Here is a 7,255-nt window from a genome sequence, read left to right as displayed (position 1 = left end):
ACTTCACACTTTAGCTGCCCGTACAGTGTTTGCACTGCTGACATGCCTAAATGCATAAAACATGTTGGACTCTCCGATATATTTAAATGTGGGTGAATAATAAATGTGCCACCTGGAAGTCATGTCTGTAATGGCACTGACCACAGATCTGTCTGAGGTAAATTATGCTCTGCTATAACTTATGACAGTCCATTTACAAATCACAAGCTTCTACAACTCCTCAGTGTAGTCAAGGTCCCACAGTGCATAAACTAGGACAATGCATTGCTACGTGAAGTTTTTTCTCCATAGGAAATGCATTAAAACAGGAGGTTAGCTACAGTGCAAGGCTGCCTATCACTGCCTCAATCTAAACTGAGATGGGCAGGCATGCCTGGATATTCTCCGAGCCTCATGAGACGTTTCCCCATGTGGGCTGACCGCGCTGCAGCTGGGAGGGAAGCACATACAGTATACTGCTCTATACAAGCGATAACCAGCTCCTCAGCCTCTATGCAAAAAGGAAGGAGAGCAGCAGACTCGTTATTTAACTGGCTTTTGACAGCTGGGGCATAGCAGAGGGACAGAAAGTGTGTGATTGCAAGTGTGTGTGTGTGAGTGACACGGGAGGAAAAAGAAAGAGTGTGTGTGCGTGTCTGTGTGTGTGTGTGTGCGTACACATGTATCTGTGCATGCGCTTATGTGTGTGTCCATCCCCATTTGCATTTGTATGTGTGCTCGGCCATGTGCATATGTATGTGTGGCACAGTGGACCAGAACAGAGCTTTGACAGTAGCAGGACTGCTGCTCGCTGATGCCTGCCTGGAGGAGCTGACAGCGGCCCGGCCTGTCAATCACAGAGCATGCCCACTAGCCCTCTATTCACATCATCCTATCTTGTTAACTCTAAATCTGGCTGGGTACTGTTTATATACTATGTGTGTATTTGTATGTGTGTGTGAGAGAGACAGTGGGGCGGTGCATCCTTTTCTCTGATGTGTTGCTGTGTTATGGTCTTAGCTGCATGGGTCCGTTTCAGACAGAGATCAATCAAGGCAAAGTGATGAAAAAGCAGTACAGGGATTGCTGAGAAACATTCTGTGAGACTTACAGTAATCCTTTCTTGTAGAAACAAGTTCAAGCAGTGGATTTAATGCACGGATGTCAAAGTGTAACTGATGACTCAACATATTCAAGAACAATTATTACAGTCAAAGCACCTTGCAAGTCATGGACCTATCAAAACGAGACATATTTAGTCACACTGGGTCTATATTTATCTCTAAAGTGCTCCACGGTCTCTGTGATAGGCCAAGTATTGTTGCCACTGGGAGAAAGAGAGCAAGAGCTCCTGTAGTCAAAGGTAATTATCTTCTCTTGTCACCCACAATGGATGCCTGCTAATGAGCTGGACCCGTGATTGGTTGCCCGCGGGTCTGTGGAGACACCGGACTCCTCAGGTTTTGACAATAGAGCGTCGGTGCACTGCAGAGACAGAGTGACTGACTGGACAAGTCATTCATCGATGCAAATGCCAGCCAAAATGTGACCAGCGCCACCGTACACAAGATCCATTAGGCTCTTAATTATCAGCCCTACAGGGGTGTGTGTGTGTGTGTATGAATCTGTTAATATGAGATTGTGGGCATGTGTCTGTTGTCGCCATGTATTTTGGAATACTTTCACTAGAGGTCAGAGTGGATAAGGAAAGAAAGAAGGAGGGAAGGATGGAAGGACGGAAGGAAGGAAAGAAAGAAAGAAAGAAAGAAAGAAAGAAAGAAAGAAAGAAAGAAAGAAAGGCACTTATGTGGTCTGAATACTGAATACTCAAGTGAAAGGACAGAATAATTTTATATTCTAAGTATGATCGATTTAAGCTGTATCACACCAGCAGCATTAGTGTAAATATTCACATTTCTTCAATATTAAGCTCATCCAAAGTCTACGCACACTGTCAGATTTTGACTATTTTTTTACTGCCTGAAGGCCTGAAATAAAACCCAATTAAATCTTGGACTGGGTTTATTTTGAATTCAGTAATCAGAAAAAAAAAACAAGGTGAAAGAGCCTCTCATTTCTAGTTGGACACAAGCAATGATGCTACTATGTACATGATGTATGTGATGTATATGTATGTATATCTTTTTATCTAGGTATTATATAAAAAATGTTTTGGGGTAATGCTGAATAGACCTTTAGATTTAAATAAACACATTAATATGAATGCTATTTATATTGTAGGAATAATGCAATTAGATGGTAAAACAATCACTATTGTTTTATAGTAAGAACTGATAAGTGACACTATTGAGTTGGTTCTTCTGATTTTCCTGGTGTCCCTCTGGTCCGTGTGGTCATTCTGCTTTGTGTAGTCAGTTAGGATATGGGAAAACACACAATCACACCTGACTATGACCAGCAGATTTACACACACACAAACACACAATGAAGCCAGCTGCAAAATACCAGCCACTCATATTCTGTAACTACTCATCTTATATCACTGCATTTAACTTGAATAACATGTTCTCTCTCTCTCTCTCTCTCTCTCTCTCTCTCTCTCTCTCTCTCTCTCTCTCTGTGTGTGTGTGTTTGTGATGTACTGCTCTGTGTTACTGTGTTGTGTTTGTTATAGTTTTTTTTTCAGTGATGTTCTCTTAACTATGTGAAGGTTTAATTATGACCTGCCAAGGGACTGCAGATGTAAATTAGCTCTAATTAACTCTGTATGCATCAAATGGCAACATTTATGTTTGATATAGTACATGGTCCCACTACAAATAAAATAAATGAAATAAATAAATGACAACTATAACAATGGCAGAAATCTGAAAGTAAACCGAAGTCTAACGTGGCTGAAAAAAGACATTCAAAAATGATGATGGTGGAAACTTCAGTAACTAAGATCTAAACAGTGGGACTAACAACACTCTGTGAAGAACCCAAAAGCCATACCTGAGTTGAAGTAAAGATAGTAAAGTAAGTAAAGTAAAGTGAGTAAATGTTAGTAAATTGTGAGTGCAAGTGTTACATGAGTGTTTGGCTTAAGGATGGATTTTTAAAACATTAAAGCTTAGAGTAAATCAGTAATGCCTTTGAATTAAGAAATCATTATTATCATTCATTTTCCTTTATAGTGGATTATTATAAAACACAGAAACCACCACCCATACCATGTGGTTTCAAAACTCTTCAGTGGTGCCTCCAAATCAATACGACGTTATAGATCCAACGAGCTGGCTGAGTTTAAGATATATAAAAGCCAAGATCTGTGTGTTTTATGAATCCATGTTACTTTTGTAAAACAGAACTAGCTCAGGAAAACAGAATACTCCTCAAACCACCAATAACTCTCCACAAATAGCTTTACCCTTTGCAGGACACAGCTGTGACTTTGGCTCTTGGTATTTATGGGCATTGGAGTGTTTCCCAGACAGTGAAGACATCACCATCACCTCTCTGTAGAGAGATTTATGTGGTTTTGGTCTTGGGAGATGATGATATGTTTCACCTCATGATTACACCTCTTTCTAGCCCCACCACCAATGTACAAACATCGCAGTCACCACCAAGAATAAGCTTACAAACTAAACTTTACTTAAAACTATACTGAAAGACAGCTGGAGTTTGTACACTTGCATCATATCACGACATCTTTGTCTGCTGTGGGTGGAGGGTTTGGCTGGGATGGAGTCGGATGGAGGTTAGAGGCTCGTCCTCTGCGCAGAAGAGGCTTTTTACAAGTGGAAACCCTTCACTTAGACTGCTAGCTCCAAAACAAACACACTTGTCTTAATATCTGTGAAAATGTTAATGTTTATATCCATTAAAGTTAATGCACCACTAGAACCAACATTACAACATGCACATTCAGATTACATTAGCATTATTAATGATTTAACGACACTGTATCAGCAGTTTTAAGCTATTTGGTAAAAAATAAAGTGGCATCACAAAAGCAGAGGACGGAGAAAATTGGCAAAAAATATTTAATGGCTTATTTGGCAAATAAGAACATTTCTCCAACACTTTGTTAATAAATTATTGTGCCAGATAATGAAGCTATCAGAGCTTCTCAAATGTGAGGATTTGCTTGTTTAATGCTTTCATGGTTTTACTGTATAACTTTGGGTTTTTTGACTGTTCTGTGAAATTTTCTCACCTATCAATGGTGGCATGTCTCTTTAGCCAATCTAATGGCTATAACTTTCAGGGAAACTCTGGAAACACCAGATGATGCCTCAGGGAGTGAGGAAGGATGTTGGCAAACCAGCTAGCTAATCACTCCATTGTTGTTTGTATTGTCCACTTATAGCTACATTTCCCAGATTTTCAATTGCACTGGTGTTTGTTTAACAAGGAAGAGAGCAACTCCCATGATCCAACGCTATTTTACGTCATCAAACTCCGTCCTTCGTTATTGTTTTGATTGAGAGAAATTTCATAGTTTTCATAGCTCACTTCTTCTCCGTCCCTTCAGTCACCCCTCTCCTCACCCACTCCAATGCACTTTCTGTCCGTCAGGGCCATTCTCCTTCCATCCACCAGATGCCCTCACACTTTTCCACCTTCCCTCATCTGTCCTGCAGTAACCCCTTTCACTCCAGACCCACCTGATCTTCCCCGCCCATCCCTTCACCTATTCCCATGCACTTTTCCCTCATCAGCCCAGTAGTACATATACCAGTTCATTTCCACCAGTACTCTGCAAGTTTGTCATAGTTGCCGGCGTGTACCTCATGCCTTTGCATTCAAGCCGCCAAACCTGATCCTGTACAGTACCTGAAGCAGTTTCTGTAACTGATGATTTGGATTCTGGATTCATGCCCGCTCCTAGTTGGATCTGTTTGCCTGTTTTGGACTGCTTCTCTGGTTTTGACCCTTGCCTGCCTCATCCAGTAAGCCTTTGCTCCTTTTTGATAATAAATCATTGATCTGCACCAGCTCTGCCTGCATCGACTGCATATGGGTCTTATTCCTGTTGCCCTGCTCACACCAGTCATGACATCCCTGATGTGAAACACTAGTCATAGAACCTTGTGTAGTACAACGCTTATAAAGAATAACCCATGGCTTGGCCCCCTCTACTGCTATAAAGTGTTAGAGCAAATTCAGTTGAGTTTTTCACATTCAAAGCAATGTTGTCTTTACTGAGAAAATCATTCATGTTTTTATCTCCTCGCACCTTGACCATTGCACCACCTCGCTTATCTGCCTTCATGCTTCAGCTGAAGCGGATTGAAAGTGAATTAAAAGGTCAAACCCTCTTCCCACATCATCACAATTTTAGTTTGTTTGCACTGATTGCACTTTGTTTCAGAATCAATTTTATGATAATTCATAATTACATACAGAGCTTTACATGTCTGTCTTTACTATAACTAACACCAGATTACACGTACAATGAACATTGCTCTCACTACTGCCACCAAAGATACCTACATCAGCTGAACCTTTTCAGGTGTGCAAGAATCAATGTTAACATCAGGGGAGATCAGTCTTGTGCTGTATATTGGTAACCTGGCTTCCATTTGGTATTTGTACTGTTAATAAACACATTTTTATTGTTGCCTTCTTGTTTATTGTATGATACAGATCTGTCATGTCAGCATCAGACCATATGTTGATAACAAAAGCTCTTATCTTGTTTTACTATCTTTTGGCTCTGCATGATTACTTGACTTTGCCACATCATTATCAATTTTTTTATATTTGTACTCGATCATTGAAATGTGTGGTGATATGCAATATTTCTCAAGACAAGTTGAAATGCAACTTAAAGGTGCAATATGTAAGAATTATGGTTGATAATATTCAAAAATTAAATAGAATGTTCAACAAAATGTGAATACAGTCCTGACATTACAGTACGACATCTACAGTCCTGCTCACCATTATTGGCACCCCTTCATTTTTTGCATAACCTCTACAGTATCGTCAGAAATAAATGGAAATGTACCAAATTTATATCATCAGGATCTTTTAATTGGAGGTCCAAAGTAATTTAACAAAGAAAATTGTTTTTTCAACTTACATATTGTAATTTCAAAGAAGAAACAGAAAAAACAGCATGTGCAGCAATAATGGCACCCCTCTTTAATATCTGGTTGCACACCCTTTGGCAGTGATGACAGCCTCCAAACGTTTCTTATACGCTTCTATAAGCTTCTTGCACTTCTCAGCTGGTATTTTCTCCCACTCTGTCTTTGCAAATTGTTCAAGCTCTTGAACGTTTGCAGGTTTCTTTTCCCCAATGGCAGATTTCAGCTCATACCAAAGATTTTCGATCGGATTGAGATCAGGACTCATGGCTGGCCATTTTAAAACAGTCCATTTTTTCCTTTTCAACCATTCCTGCGTGCTTTTGGATGTGTGCTTTGGGTCTTTGTCTTGCTGGAGGACCCATGATCTTCAACTCAAACCAAGTTTTCTTACACTGGGTAGGACATTTCGCTCTAAAATCTCTTGATAATTCTCTGATTTCATGATTCCTGTGATACGGTCAAGGCCTCCAGTACCAGATGCAGCAAAGCAGCCCCACAGCATTATGGATCCTCCACCATGCTTAACTGTTGGTAGGGTGTTCTTTTCCTCGTAGGCTTCATTGCGTCGTCTATAAAAAAACTGTTGGTGTGCATTGCCAAAAAGCTCTATTTTTGTTTCATCTGTCCACAGAACATTTTCCCAGAAGGATTGTGGTTTGTCCAGGTATTCTTTGGCAAAGATTAGTTGTTCCTTTTTATGTCTTTTCCTCAGCAGTGATGTCTTCCTTGGCCTTCGCCCATGAAGCCCTGTTTGGTTTAGTGTGCGGCGTATGGTACTTGTTGAAACCATGACTCCAGACTGTTCCAGGTTGGCCTTCAGGTCTTTGGATGTTTGACGTGGTGTTTTTTCCACCATTCGCACCAACTTTCGAAGACTTCTCTCATCAATTTTTCTCTTCCCCCCACGCCCAGGGAGGTTCTTGACAGTTCCATGCTTGGCAAACTTCTTAATAACATTACGCACTGTTGAAACAGGGACACCAAGGTCTTTGGAGATGGCCTTATACCCTTTGGAGGTCTTGTGTTTGCCAATTATCGCACTTCTGATGTCCTCAGACAGCTCCTTTGTCTTCACCATTGTGACAAAGGAACAGGGGATAACAGATGGCTTTTTAAAACAGGGAAGTCATCATTCATTGGCTAATTCATGTCACATGGGCACAGACAATTTATCACAGATGATTCTCATTTGTGATTTACCACAGGTGAGTCACAATGTGTTTCCATACTGA

The sequence above is a fragment of the Pagrus major genome, chromosome 17 (assembly GCF_040436345.1).
Source record: "Pagrus major chromosome 17, Pma_NU_1.0".
Classification (NCBI taxonomy): domain Eukaryota; kingdom Metazoa; phylum Chordata; class Actinopteri; order Spariformes; family Sparidae; genus Pagrus; species Pagrus major.
This window is presented reverse-complemented; position numbering follows the sequence as displayed.